General features: G+C 44.7%; 1 long non-coding RNA gene across 1 annotated transcript; it reads left to right on the top strand.

Annotated features, from left to right (window-relative positions):
* The first annotated feature begins 353 nt into the window (after nt 1-353).
* On the top strand, nt 354-813 carry LOC309376721. The gene is made up of 2 exons (XR_014171288.1): nt 354-487; nt 671-813. It is a non-coding gene; the product is annotated as an uncharacterized lncRNA (long non-coding RNA).
* Nucleotides 814-22,658: the final 21,845 nt, after the last annotated feature.

The raw sequence follows: 22,658 nt of genomic DNA, 5'->3' as shown, positions 1-22,658 counted from the left end.
GGAGAGCATGTATGGAAGAGGGGAAGATTGCAGTACTGCTTATGTCCAACCTGAGGTAAACCCTACTGATGTCATTTGGGATTACTCCCAAGTAGACAGGCTGAAGACTCAGTGAGATGATTTGGCTTACAAAGTTGCTGGTGGGGCAATAAAAAAATAAACAATTCCCCCCTTAAATGACTGGGTTATTTCACCCATTTTTAGTTAAATCCCTCATTCTCCCTGCTCATAAGCAACATTGTCTGCTTGACCACTTTTGGGCCCTGAAAAAACCCCTAAAAAGCGGCAGTTGGGGCTCCAAATTCCAGAGCTCGGTGTGGTCACCACGACAATGGGATTCCAAGACAGTCCAACCCATTGAGAAGCAGGTTGCAGGTCCCAGTGGTGCTCACTGCCTTTCTGGACTTGGATGCAGCCAGACACACCTTTGGGTCTCTCCTGCCAGTTGATTTTGGTTGTGCCCTGGTCCTCAAGAAGACTGATCAGAGTGAGTGTCTACACTCCCATCCACAGACAGTTGTGTGGGGAAACAGACCACCTGAGTCTGATTTGTAAAAGCTCCTTGGGATTTTACTGCACCCTGGCCCCAACTGGAATGGCCCAGATAAGCACTATCTCCACCTACCCATCCCTCCAATGGACCCAAATTTATTTCTGTTCTCTATTGCAGAGTGTCCAAGAGAGATGTCTATGAGCCCACCTGCTGGGTGTCATAGAAGAGGAAGTTTCCATGGTTCCTCCTACAAGCTCTCAGGCTCCTCATTTATTAATATTAAATGCATCACAAACAATATAGGATTCAGATGAACCACAGATGGGGAAGTGTGTGTGTGTGTGGTTATCTTGCCTTTCAAAAACACAGGTCCAAGTGTTAAAAATATTCTCTCTTGCACAGAGAGAGAATAATAGAATTCTAGGGTTGGAAGGGATCCCAAGCATCGTCTGGTCCAACCCCCTGCAATGCAGGAAACACAGCTAAAAAAATCCCTGACAGATGGCCATCCAGCCTCTGTTTAAAAACCTCCAATGAAGCAGAGTCCATCACCTTCCAAGGTAACCTGTTCCAAAGTTGAACAACTCTTGCTGTCAGAAAGTTCTTAATGTTTAGTCAGAAACTCTGTTCTTGTCATGTGAATCCATTGGTTCAGGTGCTTCTCTCTGGAGCAGCAGAAAACATCAGTTTTGCATGCAGGAGGTCCCAGGAGGTTAAATCCCTGGCATCTCCAGGTAGGTCTAGGAGAGACCCCAGTCTGAAACCCTGGAGACCTGTTGCTGATCAGTGCAGACAACACTAAGCTAGTTAGACCAAAGGACTAACTCTGTATAAGGCAGCTTTCTATGTTCCTATGTTGGACTACAGATCCCATCAGCCTCAGTCACCATGAGGCTGAGGCTAATGGAAGCTGTAGTCTTAAAAGATCAGGTTGCAAAAGGCTGACCTAAGCCACCCTCCCCCATTTCCTGCAAGATGTAATGAACCAAATGTCATGACTCAGCTGGACACACAGAGATAAATGCCAATTTGTCACGTAAGCAAGAGCTATTCATGTACCACAGGGCACTGATGAATGATTATAGCAGATCAGCCAGGTTCCCAATCAAATGATCAATCAAATAACATTTGCATAATTTGCCAAATGTAACAGAGTTTATTCTGTTCAGGGATCCTTTCGCAGAACGTGTTGTCTCTTGATTTGAGCTTTTATTCTGTGACCTGGCCTTTGTTAGCTCCAGCAAAGGTACGTGCACGCGCGCACACACACACACACACACACAGTTTCTAGTCCTCATGAAATAGGTTTGGAAAATGTGCAGAATGCATAGAAGAACCCACCACTTGCTGCAGTCAAATTCCCTTCACCATCAGCACCTTGAGACCCATAAACCATCCATGATTAACTGAACACTGAGTGGAACTGGAACTGGAACCGAGTGGAAATGACCACCAGCTGAGATGGATTTAAAAGAGGATTGGTCTAATTCATAGTGCAGAAGGCTATTGATGGCTCGGCTTTGCTTCTATGCTTAGAGGCGATAATGCTTTTATAAAATGTGCTGGGCTTAATGAGCAGGTTCTTCTTAGGTTCTTATGAACTAGTTACTAGCTGGGGACTAAGTCAGCAGTTTGAAAATTATGTGCCAGGAAACAAATCCAGTTGACTTCAGAGCATTGTGGGAGCTCAGTCATTCTTTGCATCCCGATTGGTTGGGATCATCCATATGAAAAAGAAACAAGCACCCCACAAAAGAAGAAAAATAGATATTGTGGGGCAGTAACAGTCAGGGAAGCTAATGGTAATATACAGAATTTTAAAGTGTTATTAAGCCTGGGGTTGGCGAAGTCTGCCTTTTAATGCAAGCCTACCCAACTCAGGCTCCCCCCCCTTTTGCAAACCAAAACACAGCTATCCTTCAAAATTCACACCGCTCAGAATTCCCAGTCGAGTTCTCCAGGCATGCCCACCTCCACCCCAAATATGCATGAATAAATGTACATACTAGGCAAAATTCTCACACAGATATCTCTATACAGTGGTATCTCTGTTTAAGAACAGTCCTGTTTACACATGATTCAGTTTACGAACTCCACAAAACCGGAAGTAGTGTCCGAGTTTGAGAACTTTACCTCGGTCTAAGAACAGAATCTGAACGGTGGAAGGTAGGCCTCGTTAGGGAAAGCGCGCCTCAGTTTAAGAATGGTTTCGGTTTAAGAACGGTTTCGGTTTAAGAATGGACTTCCGGAATGGATTAAGTTAGTAAACCGAGGTACCACTATATTAGGGTAAATGCTTACTAAAATGCTAATGAATTTCCATAAGGGATTTTTTTAAAAAAATAACAAGATGGAGATTGTAACTATGAGGGACTAAGAGATATTGAAATTGGCAGGCTCACCACCCCTTATTTACATAGCTAATTGTCATTGGTGGGTGGGTGGGATCTACCCAACTAAAATCGTTATTTTAAACTCCAAAATGGAACATCAGTTGCAGCCTTAGCTGAGGAAGGGAGAGGGAGAGCCAAATCATTCATAACCACCCACATAATTGCATTACTTATTGATATTTATGTATACAACAGTTTTCTCAAAAAGGCCAGCTAGAACAAATAGCAGAGACAAATGGTCCCCATTTCCAGCCTCAATATTAATTCTAGCTGAAAATCTAGGCTGGCTCTAGTCAGAACTGTCTCCGAGTCTGTCAGCAAATCAGATGACTTACCTACCTGTCCCACTGAGAGGCAAGAAAATGACCGCGGTGGTTGGAATGCAGAATGAGTCTTGGAGCCAGCTGCTGAATGAAAGGTGAGCAGAGTTCATCTCCAGATCTTAGGAGCATCAATGTTCTTTTGAAAGAAGAAAAGCATTTGGAGGGACATTGACAAGGAATCCAGAGGGGGAAGCTTTTCAGATGGAACTTGAACATATTTGCAACTGTGGTGAATGGTTTCAAGACAGAAGTTTAGTTATCATTCTAGAGGGGAGCAAAATAATGTGTGTATTAAGATAAGCACAAGGAGGAATGTCACTGATAGGTTCGGAAGTGGAACTACAATAATAAGTTCTCTTTTCATTTATGTGTCCCTTATTTAATTTTGGGAATCGTAGCTTAATAAAGAAGTTCTACCTTATCAGCCCATTTTAATACTTTGCCTTCAAAGATATCAGTTGCTGGAATTCCTTGTAAAGATAGGAACACTTCTCTGCCTGTCTTTCTCTCCCATTTCTTTATATGAACAAAGAATCCCTGAAAAATGAGAAAAATATTTGATACAATTTTTGTTCTCTGACTTCCCTATTTATGTTATTGTTATTTTTTTTATTTCACTGTTATTATTAATGTTGTTATAATGGGGATGGGCTGGGAAAGTGTACACTGTGTGTGTAATCCCTCAGAGGTACATATTATCTTGTGTATGTGTTTCTAATCGGGCGGGTTTGATAACACAAGACATTTATGACACAGATTCCTGGTTGATCTCTAGAGACCAGCTGAGTATCTTCCTTGAGAAGACAGCTAATTTATTACCAAGCAGGTGGCAAGAATATCTGCCATTTCTCTTAGATCTGCTGCTATTGTTCATGCTTAGCTTGTAATTTTTTAAAATACCGTATTTTTCGCTCTATAAGATGCACTTTCCCCCCTTCAAAAATTAAGGGGAAATGTGTGTGCGTCTTATGGAGTGAATGCAGGCTCTTTTGCTTCTGCGATAGCAATGCGAAGCCTCCTAAGCGCAGAAGGAGAGCTCCCCCCTGTGCTCCGTAGGCTTTGCGTTGCTTTCGCTGAAGCTGCCTGAAGCCCCCGAAGTGCAGCGGGAATTCCCGCTGTACTCTGGAGGCTTCAGGCAGCTATCCACAAGCCTTTGGAGCGCAGCAGGAGTTTCCACTGTGATCCGAAGGCTTGTGGATAGCCGCCTGAAGCCTGGAGAGCGAGAGGGGTCGGTGCACAGCAATCCCTCTTGCTCTCCAGGCTTCGCTTCACTGGAGAGGCACTGCACAGTTTTCCCTCTCTGCGCAGCACCCCTTCAGTGGAGCAGGAGGAGAAATGGAAGGGGCTCCATTTCTCCTGCCGCTTCGCTGAAGGGGCGCTGAGCAGAGAGGGGGATAATTTTCCCCCCTGTTCTCCCCCTCCTATGGTCCAGTGCGTCATATGGTCTGGTGCGTCCTATAGAGCGAAAAATACGGTAATTGGTTTTATTGAGGCCACAATGTTGAGTTTAATATGTTGCATTTTTCCTCCTTATTGGTTCAGTTGACTGCAATAAACACCCGACACCAGACAGCCTCACTTCCTGCGACCTTGGAAATGTGCTAGCAGAGTAAACAACACCGGGGTCGGATGAGCTCATGATCTGACTCCATAAAAGAGAGATGCGCGGACTCCAAGAACTTGTCTGACACCTCCCCTTTCCCCACCTTCGAGGCCCTTAATGTAGGTCTGTTTATTCACTTAACGGATGTGTGAGCACCGTCTGAAATATTCAATATGACATGAATAATGAATGCGGCAGGGCATGGCACATGATGTAGACTGAGTTCAGGGTTGTAGCACAGTGCTCTGGATTCTCCCCTACACACACACAGCTGCCTCCCCACCCCACATGCTTCCTCAATGGCTCCCTGAAAGAACCCAGAAAAGTGCAGTGTCTTCCCAATGTTCAGTCACCATAGCAACCCTTCTGTTGACGTCTGACATCTTGGCCTGGCTTGGAATTCATTTGGCAGCCGAAAGTGAGCCATGGGTGTGTGTGGGCTTCCTCATCCTAGCTGTGGGCTCCCCGATTCCCTCTGAACCACCCTACGATCTCAAGCAATTCCTTTCAAAGCCCTCTGAGGCAAAGGGCCCCCGGAAGAGATTCTGCACATTTAATCCCGGCCGTTATCATTAGCGTTTTAAATTTCCGTTACACGCAGATGGGTGGGTGGAGGGGTTTGGGACCGAGTTGGGAAATCCAAGCAGGCTTAGGACCCCGAGGGAACAATAACGAGATGGGAGATGAGTCCATCTGGAAAGGAAAGGCGGGGATGGAATAGGCTGGTTGGTAGCAGGAACCCTGGGGGGGGGGGTGAACGGAATGCTAGTCAGGAAAGTTCACTGTGGATCCCGATGCAAATCTATTTCCCGAGCATCTCAGAGGGGGGAGAGAAAACAAGTTCGGAAGGGCTGTTGAAAAGCGCGTGTGATCGGCGAAGGGAGAAATTGAAATGTTAGGGGAGGGGATGGCAAATTAGGCACAGATAATAGCATAATGGAGCAAGTGCTTAACACATTTGTTGCAGAGTGCGCCATGTGGGAATGTGGGGAGACTGATTAACCTGGGCCACAGAGGCAGTAGAGTGGCCTGTGGCCTGGAACCAGCTTTGGTAGCTTACAGACTTCTCTCATGCTCAAGCACAGACCAGTCTTTGAAAAACCCTCAGAGGCTGCTGGATTGCATTCTGGTCCGAACTAGCATTAGCCATTGTTGGAAGCTCTGTCCATATCTAGGCACAGGGGAGACATTCAACTCAGTTCACAGTGGAAGACGAATCCGCCCAATTCTCAATCTGAAGACTGAAATGCAGCCATCTTTCAAAACCCACACTTTTCGGGATTTTGCAGTGCAGTCCTCTATCCTGGGAATGTGTGCAAAAATGCATATAGTAGGGTAAAGAAGAATGCATTAAAAGAATATATTTGTGAAAATATCATAGAAATATATTACATACGGGGAATTAAATATATATATGTATATCTGGGGAAACTGAGTCAATCTTTGTGCAGATTGGAGCAGTTGCCCACCCTCAGAGGAGGCTGCTTGCAGCGTCTCTGTGCAAACCTCTCTTCCAATTAGAAAGCATCTTCAGGCTGCATGATCCACAAGCTCCTCTGAGAGGGAGCAAGTCAACTCCTTACATATTCTAGAAGTAAATAACTGAGATTAAAGGAGAACAAAATACACAATCAATTTGGGCTCTGTAAAAAGAATGCCTCTCAACCACCAGAACAATATGGGGAAACTACTCCAACCACCTGAGGAGGAGCATGAGAGATAAAGTTCACAATGGCTACTGGCCACAATGGCTATGTCCTGCTTCCACTGTGGAAGGTAGTGATGCTTCTGAATACCAGTTGCTGGAATGCAAAGCAGGTGAGAGCGCTCTTGCACTCAGATCCTTCTTGAGGGCTTCCGATTGGGACATCTGGTTGGCTACTGTGAGAACAGAATGCTGGACTAGATGGGGTGGGGACCTTTGGCCTGGTCCAGCACTCTCTTCTTATGTTCTTAAAGAGTAATAGCAATGTTTCACTTTGCCTTTTCTAGGCATGATGACGACCTTCCATTTCTTGCCCTTTTCACGGTCCTGCTTTCTGCCTTTCACCAGTCATTTCCCTGTTTATAGCTTCGCGGTTTGCTTAATCCTCCTCCCATAGTTCCTCATGGAAGTGTGGCAGGATCTCCTGAGCGATTGCTTTTAAACGACACAAACTCCTGTTGATATGATTAACTTCCCCTAACCTTGCCAATAATCCAGAGATTAATGCCTCCTAAGGGGCCCATTGACACGTCAAAGCAGACGGGGCTGAGCCATAACCGCGCGCTTATGTTCAGCGGAGCAGAGAAACGACCCTCGTTCTACCAGCCTGCTAGTTTTTCCCTTGGCATTTAAAAGAGACTTTATGATTATTTACTATTTATTTGCACTGCACCTGGAAGCTCCAGCCAAAAGCACTTGGGACCTTCTTTTTTTGCAAGGTTTTGCTGTGGACATTCAGGTGGTGAGCAGGAAGACTGGCTTAAAAGATGTGGAGCCCAAATACCACCCAAAGCCACAGCCAACTGTTCAGAATTAGGTGCAGAAAAGTAAATTGCTCACTTTGCAGGACCACTGCGCTGCTGTCAGGGCAAACTGGATTTTAATTGTGGACTCTAAATGTGCTTTAATGTAACTATTGTCTTCAACTGGTTTGTTTTTATTACTTTATATTACTTTACATTTTATTATGAGGTGTTTAAACCTTGGAAACTGCCTTGCATCCCAACCTGGGAGAAAGGTAGGCTATAAAGACATCAAATAAATAAACAAATGTTCCAGAAGCATTGACAGGATCTCCGAATCCACCAGTCCAGCCTCATACTTCCTAGTTCTCAGCAACCTTCCCCCCCCCCCCCCGGTATGCAATTTCCTCAGCAACTCACAGAAGCTGCTCTACAAGAGACCAAGCCTTTGTGCCAGGGCATATACAGGAGGACAAGATATGCAAAATTAGACTTTGATGTTTGCCACTGCCAAAAGACTTTTTGATCTCAGGGCCAGTGTGCAGGCATTGCATTTGAACCCTGGGTCGCCACATCAAGAGGGAGCCTGCTGAATTGATCTCTTGGTGGCTGCAAGGCAGCAACCTTTGGGCTAGAGGTGAAAAGGGGGAACAAATCTGTCAGGAGAGACCATCTTCTATCTTGGATTTCAGCATTGCTTATGAGGCAAAATCTGAAGTGCATTTGAAAAGTCTTGCTCAGGTGAAAGATCTGCAGGGATTCTGAGAAAGGGGACAGAAGGATTGAACCTGAGATGGATGGCAGTAAATGCAAAGGGTGTCCACCAGCTCTGCTTGCACCCTGAATTACTGGAAAGTGCAAGCCAGAACAGATTGTTTTCCCAATCCGAGATCAAATTGTCTAACATTCATCCACTAGAACCTCCTGTCTTGTTAAGATTGTGCTTCGTTTACATCCAGTCCACTACTGTGTCCAGGGCCAGATTTAGGTTTGATGAAGCCCTACTGAAGGTAATGGGGCCCATTATATGTCCAGCTGTCCTTTGCCAACAACAAATTGTTGCTTTTTTGTGTTGAATATATGCTATTTGGTAATTTATGGACCTAATAGGTGCCTAAAGCCATTTGTACATGTTGCCATGCACCCAGTCCATGCAGAATGTAGGCACCCTATATATAGAAATGAGCAAACCAGTGATATTTTAGGGAGCAGGCTAGCAGGCAGGGCCCATTATTTACATCATAGGAGCCTACACAACACAAAACACTGTTGCTGTATGTAGGTTTTATTTTATTTGTTTTATTTTATATTTTGTAAATGTACATCCAGGTGTTTTTCCTTTAATTTTTTTTTGGGGGGGGGGCTCCCAAGAGAGTGGGGCCCTAAGCTACAGCTTGTTTAGCTTATACGTAAATCTGGCAATGACTATGTCCAGACAACAAATTAGAATTTTCATGCACTCTGTGGCACCAGCTGAAAGAGAGAGAAAGAGCCAAGTGTCATCAACACAGATATCTTTAATTTGCAGTGCAGGTAAGCCTTTTGGACAGTAAGATCTGTTCAGCTGTTCACTTGGAAAGCGGTGGACTCTCCTCCATTGGAAGTTTTTACACAGAGGTTGGATGGCCATCTGTCAGGGAATTCTTAGCTGTGATTCTTGCATTGCAGAGGGCTGGACTAGATGACTCTTGGTGTCCCTTCCTCCTCTACAATTCTATGATTGGAAGGAAGGAGGGACAGATTGCCATCTGACAGCAAGTTGCACACAGGGGAAACGTTCCTTTTGCCCAACGGATGGGATAGCTTTTATAACTGCAAAAATATTAATGTGAACACACACCCTTATTATGTTTGATTCTTCCCTCCACTTCTCCAATCCAGACCCACCTCTTAGAAACATCGCTCTCTCTGCTTTGACCCAAAGGCTTTGATGTGGTCAGGTTTGAGGTGGAATAGAAGATTTTAAGATCGTCTTACTTTAAAGCCTGGCTTTAAAGTAAATGTTGAAAACCCACAGAAATTTGATTAAGTGTGGGTTCATCTACACTTACATTTTGCCTCATGCTTTCTAGGTCTGTACTTTAAATTGCAGTGTCCAGGGGCTTTTTTCCTTTCTTCGCCCCAGCACTTCCCCCACAAAAACCTGCTGTTTAACGCTGAATCAGAACAAATGGCAATTTGGGTTTTCTGCAGATTGCTGTTTGCTCCGATTAAATAGAATATATAGAGTGGGTTTTTACTGGGAACATGCCAGGGCGATGAAGAAGAAGAAGAAGAAGAAGAAGAAGAAGAAGAAGAAGAAGAAGAAGAAGAAGAGGAAGAGGAGGAGGAGGCGCACACAGACATATTTTTTTTAAAAAAAAATCGGAATTTTATTTACAACATAACATAACCCCCCCCACTCCCCCAATACACAATCCACCCTCATTAAACGTGAACATAACATACAGCAAGCATAACATACAACAATACAAACAACAAAATAAAATACTTCCTTTATCCTGTATCTGGCCTCCTTATTTACTTCTTATAAACCGATTCCTTTATGAATAATTATTAAGATTTTTCTGATTATAACTTAAATATCCACATAGTCTCCTGCAGACATTAATTGACTTTCGATTAATGTCTACAGACATGGCATTTTAAAGCATGAACCCGTGCCTAGAAATGAGGCATGAAAGGAAGTCAGGGTGAACCCTGTGTTGGGAATTTACTAGAAACGCCTTTCTTTCCTTCTTTCCTTTTCTTTTTGCTCAGATGAATCCTGAGGTTCTGAGTGATTGGTTTCTGCACTCCATTTTCTTCCTGTAAAATATTGATGTTGTAAATGGGGCTTGGCTTGTTCTGAAGGCTTTTATGTCACACAAATAATTTCTCTCTCCTTTTGCTGTGCTCAGGACAGCACTAATCAAGGAGCTGGGGGGAGGGGGCTAGCCCCATCACTTTCAATTCATGCAGACAATAGCATACCAAGTTTCTTGCCTGATCACACCATTCATCCCAGCCTTATTCCCCTACCCCAATGAAGGAAGGGTAGATGCAACTGGGTGATAGCCAATGCAGTCAGAATCAGAGTGTACCAGATGGAATAAATTACTATTACAAAGATTAAATTAATAACCTTGTAAACCACCACCTCAAAGTGATTTACACGTACAATAATTAAAATCACAAAAACAGCAAATGCTTTTAAAACAAGTCTAAAACCCCAACAAGTAGGCACTCATGGTAAAGACTCCTATATCCAGCTCTGAAGACCTGTCAGGAAAAAACGTGTCTTCAGTTGTTTCCGAAAAATGCAGAGTGGACAGGGATGCTAGTCCTCAGAACATGGGCAGACACAGTAAAAACCTTGCTCCTCTGAGCAGTGCTGGCCTCATTTAGGGTGGTGTGGGTGATTCCCCCACACAGGATATGAAGCTGAGGAGGTGCAAAACTGAGAAGATCCACAATTGAGAAGAACCATTTTGGGGTGCCAAATTTTGGCCTCACACAGGGCGCCATGTTACGAAAGATTTCCAAAGTCCACTTGTGCTCTAAGTGAGCTTTCAAGATCTTTGGAACTAGCAGGAAAGACTCCCCCACAGACTTCAGAAGTTTACTAGGTGTACGGCTTACTCTTGAGTAAGCTGTATAGGGACTTGCATGTGAGTTCAAGCACCTTGAACTTGGCACAGTAGTAGATTTCAAGCCAGTGCCAATCATTCAAGTCGGGCGTTATATACTGTTGGGAGTTTGCCCCCACAAGCAAGCTAGCCATTGCATTCTGCATTACTTAAAAAGATTTAAGAAACTTCCAAGTCCTATTATGACTCGGAGCCACTGTGATCCACGCGGCGATCACCTCCAGACTGGATTATTGTAACTCACTCTACGTGGGGCTGCCCTTGAGACTGACCCAGAAACTCCAGCGGGTGCAGAATGCCGCAGCGAGACTCCTTACGACTCCCTCGCTGCGGGATCACATTCACCCAGTGCTATACCAGCTGCACTGGCTCCTAGTGGAGTACAGGATCAGGTTTAAAGTGCTGGTTTCAACCTTTAAAGCCCTATACGGTCTTGGACCCTCATACCTATGGGGCCGCCTCTCCTGGTAAGTCCCAGGGAGGACCTTACGGTCTTCAAACAAAAACATCTTGGAGATCCCGGGCCACAGGGAGGTTAAGCTGCCCTCAACCAGAGCCAGGGCTTTTTGGGCTGTGGCTCCAATCTGATGGAACGCTCTGTCACAAGAGACTAGGGCCCTGCGGGACTCAATAACACCTGTTCTTGGAGCTCAATAACACCTGTTCTTGGATGATCTGTGGTGTTTAAAGGGAAATCATTAATAAATGAAACAAACAAACAAACAAACACCAGTAGGGACACAGGTTCTCCATCTGTGATCCAAGTTAACAGTCATCACCATTTTCTGGGAGTGACAATAGCAAATTAACAATGAACTGTGTGGAAATCAGACTTCTCTGGTGTTTGTCCCAAACCAATTACCAGACTGCAAATAATCCTCCCTCAGTTCTGGTATTATAAAGAAGATTTTTCTCCCTTCTCTTTGTATACCAATCATATGTCTATAAACCGCCATCATGCCCCTACTCAATCATAGTAGTTTCTAAGCCTTAGAGATTCACTCATAAGCCTATTCCATCCAGTTTCCACACTGATCTGCAGTGTGTTCGTATGTTTTAAACAATCTGCAAGGACAGCATTTGAAACACATTTCTCTCCCAACACACACCTCTAAACTTACTTGGGTCTCAAAATACACATTTTCATACATTTTTGAGGCAATGTGTTGCAGCACTGAGGGAGTGAGAAAACTGGTGGAGAAGTATTTTTCGATTCAGCACATTTATCTGGAGATGCAGATTAGTTGAGTTTATAGTGGAATTCACAAAGGTCAAATCCCCCCTCCAAGAATCATCTTGCTCTAATGATACCACATCTGACTGTATGCATGGGAGAGCACCTGCTTTGCATGCAGAAGGCCCTCAGTCCAATCCCTCAGTCCAATCCCCCATGGCATCTCCATGTAGGGCTGGGAGAGACTGCCACCTGAAATCTGGGAGAGCACCTGCCAGTCTGTGTAGACAATACTGAGTTCCATTGAGTCTGAATCACTGGCTGCTAGTCATAGTGAATATGCTGTGACTCCATGCTTGGAGGCAGTGATGCTTCTGAATACCAATTGCTGGGAAACCACATGAGGTGAGAGGACTCTTGCACTCAAGCTTTGCTTGTGGGTTTCATACTGGGCATTAGTTGGCCATGGTGAGAACAGGAGACTGGACTAGATGCAGTGGCATAGCATGGGGGGTGCAGGGGGCCCCGGCCGCACCGGGCGCAACATCTGGGGGTTAGGGGGCGCAAATTACTTGCCTTGCTCCGGGTGCTGACAACCCACGCTACGCCACTGACTAGATGGGACATTGGCTTGACCCAGCAGGCTCTTATGTTGATATGTTTTTGTGCTCAGGTTCTACTTTTGGGCTTCCTATTGGGACATCAGGTTGGCCATGGTGAGAACAGAATCTGGGACTAGATGGGACATTGGTCTGATGCACCAGGGCCCTTCTTATCTTCTTATGTCTCAGTTTAAGGCAGCTTGCAATGCTCCTCTTTCTTTTTCTTTGGTTTTCATGTGATGGTATTTCTGATAAACAGAAAACAGTGTTCACTTCCTCCCTCCCTCATCCTTCCTGCCTACACTCAAATTGGTCGAAGTTGTGTGCAAACATTGCTTCTGCCAGTCCCTCTTGACCTTGTCTGCCCATTTGTGACCTCTTCTGGGCTGAAACACTAATGGTCCTTAAAACTCAAATGACACAGCAAGGGCTGTGAATGGTATGGAACTTGAACTCCCACAGCTCCTGCATCTCTCCATAAAGCTGTGTGTCAAACCATATCCATCATGCCAGCTTTCTCTGTGTGATGTCAGTCAACACAAATTGATGTGACCTGACAAGAGCTGCTCATATGTGACACAAAGACCTGCCACCGTGTGATTAATGGAAGTGCACTTGGCGAGTTCAGTCCAACTTGTTTCTGACATTTCCATCACAAAGGCTCTGCTTCCAAGCATTAATGACGCCTCCATCCCCTCCACTCGTAAAACTCTATTGCACTCAATTATTCCATGGTCAGGTCCCACCTGGAGTTCTGTGTCCAACAATGGGCACCACAGTTTAAGAAGAATATTGACACGCTGGAAAGTCTGCAGAGGAGGGTGACCGAGTTGGTCAAGGGTCTGGAAACCAAGCCTTATGAGGAATGGATGAGGGAGTTGGGGATGTTTAGCCTGGAGAAGAGAAGACTGAGAGGTGATATGATAGCCACCTTCAAATATCTACAGGGCTGTCACATGGAAGATGGAGCAAGCTTGTTTTCTCTTGCTCCTCCTTGAGGGGGGGACTCAAAGCAATGGATACAAATCACAAGAAAGGAGATTCTGAGTACTTTCTGATGGTAAGAGCTGTTTGACAGTAGGAGAGAAACATGGAAGAATGGAACCCTTTCCCATTTTCTCTCTTAACGCTAAGAGTTTTTCAGTTCTGCTGGATGCAAATCCTACTGGGATTCTTTGGAAAGGTCTACCCTGAGCTCTTCAAACAAAATATGGCATCTGGGTGAAAGGCAGTGTAGTTTAGGGTCCAGTATAGTGGAGTACCTGTGGCATGTCAACATTAACCCCCACCCAACTTAACTTGCTTCCTCATTAGGTTTCCAAGGGAGCCCCAAGCCACAGTTTTGAGTCCAGCACAGAGCAGGGCTTGTCTCTGTCTCCATCTTCCAGTATCAGCCCAATTTTCACACACAGTTATCTCCTACACACACCCCTTGGCTCATTCTCCAACGTAGGATGGTGTAGCATCCAGCCAGTGGTGGTGGGGAAAGGCTCACCCATTTGTCTCTATGGCAACAGAGCAACCTCTTGGTATATGGAGTTATGGTGCTTAACTAGCCAGTCAAAGCCAGCACCTTGACAAAGAAACAGGTTTGATTGGCTTCCACCTATACCACTCTTATACCTTAAGAAGAGGGAGACGGGTAGCGCTGTGGGTTAAACCACAGAGCCTAGGGCTTGCCGATCAGAAAGTTGGCGGTTCGAATCCTCGCGACGGGATTGCTTGGTCCCTGCTCCTGCCAACCTAGCAATTCGAAAGCACAGCAAAGTACAAGTAGATAAATAGGTACCGCTCCGGCGGGAAGGTAAACGGTGTTTTCGTGCACTGCTCTAGTTTGCCAGAAGCGGCTTAGTCATGCTGGCCACATGACCCGGAAGCTGTACACTGGCTCCCTCGGCCAATAAAGCGAGATCAGCGCCGCAACCCCAGAGTCAGCCATGACTGGACCTAATGGTCAGGGGTCCCTTTACCTTTACCAGGGACCCAGAATATCATTCAGACTGACCACCCAATCACATAACTGTATATTACAATCATGTGTTTTAAGGCATCTGAAATCTTGAAAATCAAACAATGTGTTGCAAAGTGTTGCTATTGGTCACTGGTGTTGCTTTAATTACAGCTGCTACTACAACTGCTACTACTAGCTTTGACTTCTGGAATTGCAAGCCGATATTGATGGGGTTGAGTCCTTGCATATTGATCATGTAGGGACAGCTGCTGGCCAAAGGTGATAGTTCTGAAGCACAGCCAAGGGGAAACGCTGTATCGAGAGCAATTTTGAAGCATGCTCCTTTGAGTGGCAATCTGTGCATCTGCATAAACCCTGACACAAGTCTTGGCAAAGCTAGGAGGGTCACAGAGTTTGGAGTCATTTGACGAAAGATGCTTAAGATAGTTAATTTGGCAGTCTTTTAATTCAGTGGATCGTGTCACAAATACTGCATTTGGCCATTATATATAGATGCACCCCCCCTCCCCAAGTGCTCATTTAGGTGCTCTTAATGAGATTATTTCCTGGCATAATTTTTATTGATGTCTGACAGATTAATGGCCAACTCAGGACCTTGATATTCATGTTGATAATATTGAAGATAAACTGGCTGGCAAAATTTATTAGTGTATTAAAGGGATTCATCATTTGCTCCCCTCCATTAACTATGGCAATGTTAACTGCTGAATAAGTTTAGCTCTTTAGGGGATTTATTTATTTTTTTAATCAGCATGGCTGGATTTAGCTGGCGGTCCATCTAATTGAGCATCTCCTTCTTATATCTAGCTATATCTATATCTATATCTATATCTACAGTCATGTGTTTTTAAGGAAACTGGAATCTTTAAAATGAGGCAATGTGTGAAAAAGTACTGCTGTTGGACATGATCGATGAGGCTGAATTCAGCTGGAGGACAGTCTGGTTAAGCATCTTCTACTGCACAGTGGCCAATCAGATTCTCACAGGAAGCCCATACATAGGACACAAAGAACATTCTCTTCACATCCACCCGCCCAATATTTGTCCTCTGGTAACTGACATTCACCATGCATCTACTGAGCCAGGGTTAACCAGTTTAATACCCTTCAGATTTTGTTGGGATAGAACTCCCATGAGCTCCAGCAAGCAGCACACCCTATGGTCAGAGATGGTGGGAGTTGTAGCTCACAACCTTTGGAGAACACCATGCTGGCTATACCTGTATTGTAGTTGACATTAGATAGAAGCAGAACTCACTCCATCCTCTCTGCTGAGACAGATGAGCTCCATCAGGCCTCCCGTCCTTCAACTGCCACATGGAAACAGCCATTCCATCAGGCTGTCTCAGTAGGAGATAGGAAGCAGAAGGCTCATTCCATCAGCTCTGCCAAAGCCCTCCTCCACCAGGCATTTCCTCCCCATAAACTATGAATGCTGATCATTAGAAGAGCAACTTTTCTAGACAGAACTGGTGCAGGAGTTTTATCCCTCTCTCTCACTGCCCTCCCCTCCCCTTTTCCCTTGTGTGGTCATGTTTTGGGGAGATGATAGAAAGATAGATGATGATGATAGATAGATGATAGATGGTAGATAGATAGATAGATAGATAGATAGATAGATAGATAGATGATAGATAGATGATAGATAGATAGAGATAGATAGATAGATGATAGATAGATAGATAGATAGATAGATAGATAGATAGATAGATAGATGATAGATAGATAGATAGATAGATAGATATAGATAGATAGATAGATGATAGATAGATAGATATAGATAGATAGATGATAGATAGATAGATAGATAGATAGATGATAGATAGATAGATAGATAGATAGATAGATAGATAGATAGATAGATACCCTGCAACAACAGATGTAGGCGGATCTCCCCATTTTATTTCATCTAAGACTGTTTTGTGCACTTAGAGCTTTTTAGTCTGAAATCTGCGTATGAGCTTTCCAAACCTTTCCTAAAAGAACAAACTGTTTTTAAGTAGAAGTACGCACAAGCCTGTGTTCTCTTACAGTCCCTAGCACAAACGGAAGGAATGGAATGTAAGAAGAAGGAAACATTAGGAGATCGGCCAAGCATAGTAATTACACTATGTCCTGGGTCGAGAAGAGAACAAAAATATCAACATAGGTAACTGAAAGCAGACATTAGCAGGCCACAAATACATGTAACAGTCAGAAGACAACAAAGAAAAATACTGAAAGACGATTACATGTATTCACATATTATTAAAATGAGAAGGTTGGGGTGGACTAGTCAGAAGAGCCAAAGGTTTAAAAATGATGACTGTGTTTTGTAACTGTGTAACTGTAACGGGAAGGATGGCTTTAATTGCCTGATTGGTTAAGTGGTAATTACAGCAGTACCTCTGGTTATGAACTTAATTCATTCCGGAGGTCTATTCTTAACCTGAAACGGTTCTTAACCTGAGGTACCATTTTAGCTAATGGGGCTCCCGCTGCTGCTGTGTCACTGCCGCACGATTTCTGTTCTCATCCTGAGGTAAAGTTCTTAACCTGAGGTATTACTTCCAGGTGAGCGGAGTCTGTAACCTGAAGTGTTTGTAACCCGAGGTGTTTGTAACCCGAGGTACCACTGAACCGTGTAGTACCATATTGGCCCGAATATAAGCCGCACCCACAAATAAGCTGCACCTTTAAAATTCAAGGCTTATTTGCGGATGCGACCTGCTTCACCGCTCTAATGCGTTGATCGGGGGGGGGGGTGGCGCCAGTGCTCGTTTCTGAGCACAGTGTGAGCCCGCCTCCCAGCACTACTGCCCTGAACGGGGGGAGGCCATGCCAGCAGCCAGTACCAGCACTCAGCGACCCACTCCCCAAGCCGGCGCTGGTGCTGGATTCTGAGCGCACTGCACCCCTGCCTCCCAGTACTACCACTTCCCAGCACTCCCAGTGCTACCTCCTCAAGCTGGTGTCGGCTGCCCCTGTCCCCCATTCAGGGCAGCAGTGCCAGGAGTCAGGCACGCACCACTTGGTTCCAAATATGAGCCACACTTTAACTTTCCACAGTAGGATTTTTTTTTGGGGGGGGGGGGAGTGTGGCTTATATTTGGGCCAATGTGTTGGAATGTGTATCAAATACTTTTACTGTTGTTAGCCGCTCTGAGCTCAGCTTTGGCTGGGGAGGGTGGGATATAAATAAAATTTTATTATTTTTATTAAATATGATCTCTGACAGCATCAAAGTTTAGCCTCTCTCCTAACATGTATGTTAGGAAGCTAACATACATGTTGTTGTTGTTTAGTCGTGTCCGACTCTTCGTGACCCCATGGACCAGAGCACGCCAGGCACTCCTGTCTTCCAGTGCCTCCCGCAGTTTGGTCATACTCATGTTTGTAGCTTCATGGATCACTGCCTTGCCATGGCGAAGTGGCTTGAATAACTCAGAGAAGCTATGAGCTATGCCGTGCAGGGCCACCCAAGATGGACAGGTCATAGTGGAGAGTTTTGACCAAACGTGATCCACCTGGAGCAGGAATCAGCAAGCCACTCCAGTATCCCTGCCAAGAAAACTTCATGGACAAAGGCAACAGGCATATAAAAGTTATAATGCTGGAAGATGAGCCCCTAACATACATACATTTATATTAATAAAAGCCTCTCTCTTTTTCAATTAAAGCCTGAGTCTATTGGTGTTCTTTTGGAGAACCCTGGTCAGGATAAATGCTTTACAAATTTATCAACACAATTACTGTCTTGTGTTAATTGCTTGTATGTAAGTCACTCCTGGGAACCTTTTTGGCTGAAGAGCAAGAAACAAATGCTTTGGATAAATAAGTAAATGAATAATAGACAATATTTGCATTGAACACCTGAGGAATCAAGGAGAGAGCTCCCCCCCCCCAAACACCAAGAAAAATATCATCGCAAAGAGGAAGAATGTGTAGAGCTTGTCTTGCAGAATTTTTAATAGTATTTGCTTTTCTGCTTTTTAAAGGATTGGCTAATAATCTTCCCCAAGGCATGGGCAGACAAATTCTGGGGATGCACTGCTTCTGCATTGCAAGATTTAGGAATATCTCTGAGCTTGCCCAGTGGTCCTTAGGGACTACAGGAGAGGAAAACCTCTGCCTTTTTCTCATTTTGCTCTTTCTTAGCACATCTTGCTATTCAAGACTTGGGGGGGGGGGGGAATCAGGATGTGGTTTAAATAACAGGGAAGCTGTGTGTACATAGATTTACACCCTTTGTAATTGCCTAAAAAATGGTGGGAGATCCCTTTCTGTCTGGAATTAGGCAGTTCTTTTGGAGGATGTGAACAATGTCTGTAATGCTGATGGATGAAACCAAAAATACAGACAGGATAAGAGCCCCAACGGAGACAAATGGTGAATTAAGTTTGTTTTGCTTTGGTTTTTTTAAGGACAAAATTTGCTGTGGAACAAATGACACTCTAATTTTAAAAAAAAGGAAAGTGGGTGAATGTATCCATAATGAAAATTGATGGAGTAATGACATGGAGGGGAGGGAATCCTGCAAATTTGTATCTCTCCTCTGTACAGCCCCTGATACTGTGTTGGCTGTGAGTGAACCCTACCCCTAGCAACAGAAGGAGAAGAAGCCTAGATCATCTACCTAGGCAGAGAGTGAGTAGTGCACTTAGAATCATTGAATTACAATTGGAAGGGACCCTCAAGGACCATCTAGCCCAACCGCTTGCAGTGCAGGAATCACAGCTAAAGAATTCCTGCCAGATGGCCATTCAACCTCTGCTTTAAAATGTCCATTGAAGGAAAGTCCACCACCTTCAAAGGTAGTCTATTGCACTCGTGCACCATTCTTCCTAATGTTTAGATAGAATCTCCTTTCTTAACATTTGAATCCATTGGCTTGGGCCTTCCCTCTGGAGCAGCCAAAAATAAGCTTGTTCCATCTTCCATGGGACAGCCCTTTAGAATTTCAAAGATCACCTCTCTGTCTTCTCTTCTCCAGGCTAATCACTCCAACTCCTTCAAACCATTCTTCAGAAGGCTTGGTTTCTAGACTCTTGAACATCTTGGCCACCTTTCTCTGCACATGTTCCGCCTTCTCAATATCTTGAACATCTGTCGCCTGCTGCCTCTACCTGTGGAAGTCCCAAAGGGCAGTTGGCCTCTGCAAGAGTGCTTGGCTTCCAAGAAGGCCAGCCAGCCCTGGCAGCACTTCTTGATCACGGGTACCTGCCTATGCCTTTTCCAGAAGCTCCACAGGGGTTTTTACAAGGAATGGTGGTGAGGTGGCCTCCAAGCAATGCTCTTTTTCTTTTTTCTAGAAGAAGTGGTGCCGGTACTCATCATGATGTTGTTACAGTAAGTGCCACACTTTTTATCCAAAAAGAGAGAATGTGCCAGTACTGCACACCCTTGAGTACCCACTGAAAAAAAACCAACCACAACCTCCAAGAGGTTATTCCTTTGTGAGGCACTCAGACACTACACTCCAGAAAGTAGCAGGTGGAGGTACTGCCAATAAGGGCTTCCCAATTGGCAGTTACCTGTGCCAGGGACTTTTAAATGGTGGTTCTCCATTCATGGAATGCCCCCTCCAAGTAAGGTGCATCTGATTCCATCATTACAGTGGTACCTCGGGTTACAGACGCTTCAGGTTACAGATGCTTCAGGTTACAGACTCCGCTAACCCAGAAATAGTACCTCGGGTTAAGAACTTTGCTTCAGGATGAGAACAGAAATCGTGCGCTGGTGGCACGGCGGCAGTGGGAGGCCCCATTAGCTAAAGTGGTATCTCAGGTTAACAACAGTTTCAGGTTAAGAACAGACCTCCAGAACGAATTAAGTTCTTAACCAGAGGTACCACTGCATTGACTTTAAAGAGAAATGTAAAAACAGCAGGCATTTGATGGCTGAAAGGAACTGTTCTCGGCACCCCTAAAACTGCTGGTTTAAACTGATGTTTTTTAAGAATGTCTTTGAACTATTTTTAGTTGTGTGTTTCTAAAATGTTTTATGATTGCTATGACTGCCACCTTGGGCTGCTTTGAGATGAAGGGTAGGAAATAATTCAAAGTATTATTATTATTGCTATTACTATTAATGACTCTACTATTCCCCACCATCCCCACTGTGAACACATCTCCAGGGCTCTCTAAAGAGACGAGACTCTCTCTGTGTGTTGTTGCAGTGTGAGGTATGGGAATGAAGTAATAAGAATAAGAATAATATACATTAAAAAAAAAAATCATATGCTGCATTCTTAGGGCACTCCTGATTTCTGCTATTTGAAGCTATGGATATCTCAGCAGCAGCTTTTAGGAGTTAATGTGGTCAAAGTCATTTGGCTTGCTCAGAACAAGCCGGTCTTCTGAGTCTTGTTATCAGGCTAGGCCCTGTTCATTTCTAACACACAGAAGAGACTAATCCTTATTTGTAACACTCCAGTAATGCTCTTTTAGAAGGTGGCTTGGAAAAGAGGCCATTCCCGTCAACAGCCCAGCATTATTCAGTCTGTAAAAGCCTGAGTGCATTTTCCCCAGTTAAATGCATATTTTACCACTCCTACAGATGGCATTACATAATTGGGCTATGGTATATGAAATAACTCCTTCATGAATCACTGCCTTGTCGTGGCGAAGGGGCTTGAATAACTCAGAGAAGCTATGAGCTATGCCGTGCAGGGCCACCCAAGACAGACAGGTCATAGTGGAGAGTTTTGACCAAACATGATCCACCTGGAGCAGGAACCGGCAAGCCACTCCAGTATCCCTGCCAAGAAAATGGACAAAGACAACAGGCATATAAAAGTTATGACACTGGAAGATGAGCCCCTCAGGTCAGAAGGCGTCCAACATGCTACTGAGGAAGAGCGGAGGACAAGTACAAGTAGATTCAGAGCTGATGAAGTAGCTGGGCCAAAGCCGAAAGGTCGCTCAGTTGCGGATATGCCTGGAAGCAAAAGGAAAGTCTAATGCTGTAAAGAAAAATATTGCATAGGAACCCGGAATGTAAGAACCATGAACCTTGGTAAGCTGGATGTGGTCAAAAATGAGATGGCAAGAATAAATATTGACATTCTGGGCATCAGTGAACTAAAATGGATGGGAATGAGGGAATTCAGTGCGGATGACCATCATATCCACTACTGTGGGTAAGAATCCCGTAAAAGAAATTGAGCAGTCAACAAAAGATGCAATCTCAAAAATGATAGAATGATCTCGATACGAATCCAAGACAGACATTTTAACATCACAGTAATCCAATAATCCTGCGTAACACAGTAATCCTGCATTTAGGGATGCAGGTGGCGCTGTGGGTTAAACCACAGAGCCTAAGACTTGCTGATCAGAAGGTCGGCAGTTTGAATCACTGAGACGGGGTGAGCTCCCATTGCTCTGTCCCAGCTCCTGCCAACCTAGCAGTTGGAAAGCACATCAAAGTACAAGTAGATAAATAAGTACCACTCCAGAGGGAAGGTAAACAGTGTTTCCATGTGCTGCTCTGGTTTTCCAGAAGTGGCTTTGTCATGCTGGCCACATGACCCAGAAGCTATACGCCAGCTCCCTCGGCCAATAAAGCGAGATGAGCGCCGCAACCCCAGAGTTGGTCACGACCGGATCTAATGGTCAGGGGTCTCTTTACCTTTACCTAATCCAAGTTTAGTTTCACCAAACTGCAGGAGGCAGTGGAAGACAGGAGTGCCTAGCGTGCTCTGGTCCATGGGAGTCACGAAGAGTTGGACACGACTAAATGACTAAACAACAACAAAATCCAAGTTTATGCACTGAAGAAACTGAAATTGACCAGTTCTATGAAGACTTAGGGACGCGGATGGCGCTGTGGGTAAAACCTCAGCGCCTAGGGCTTGCCGATCGCATGGCCAGCGGTTCGAATCCCCGCGGCGGGGTGAGCTCCCGTCTTTCGGTCCCAGCTCCTGCCCACCTAGCAGTTCGAAAGCACGTCAAAGTGCAAGTAGATAAATAGGTACCGCTTTATAGCAGGAAAGTAAACGGCGTTTCCGTGTGCTGCGCTGGTGCTGGCTCGCCAGAGCA

The sequence above is a fragment of the Podarcis melisellensis genome (genome assembly GCF_964234715.1).
Source record: "Podarcis melisellensis genome assembly, chromosome: 8".
In the NCBI taxonomy this organism is placed as follows: domain Eukaryota; kingdom Metazoa; phylum Chordata; class Lepidosauria; order Squamata; family Lacertidae; genus Podarcis; species Podarcis melisellensis.
Note: the sequence above shows the minus strand (reverse complement) of the source record. Positions and strands in the feature narration are given on the sequence as shown.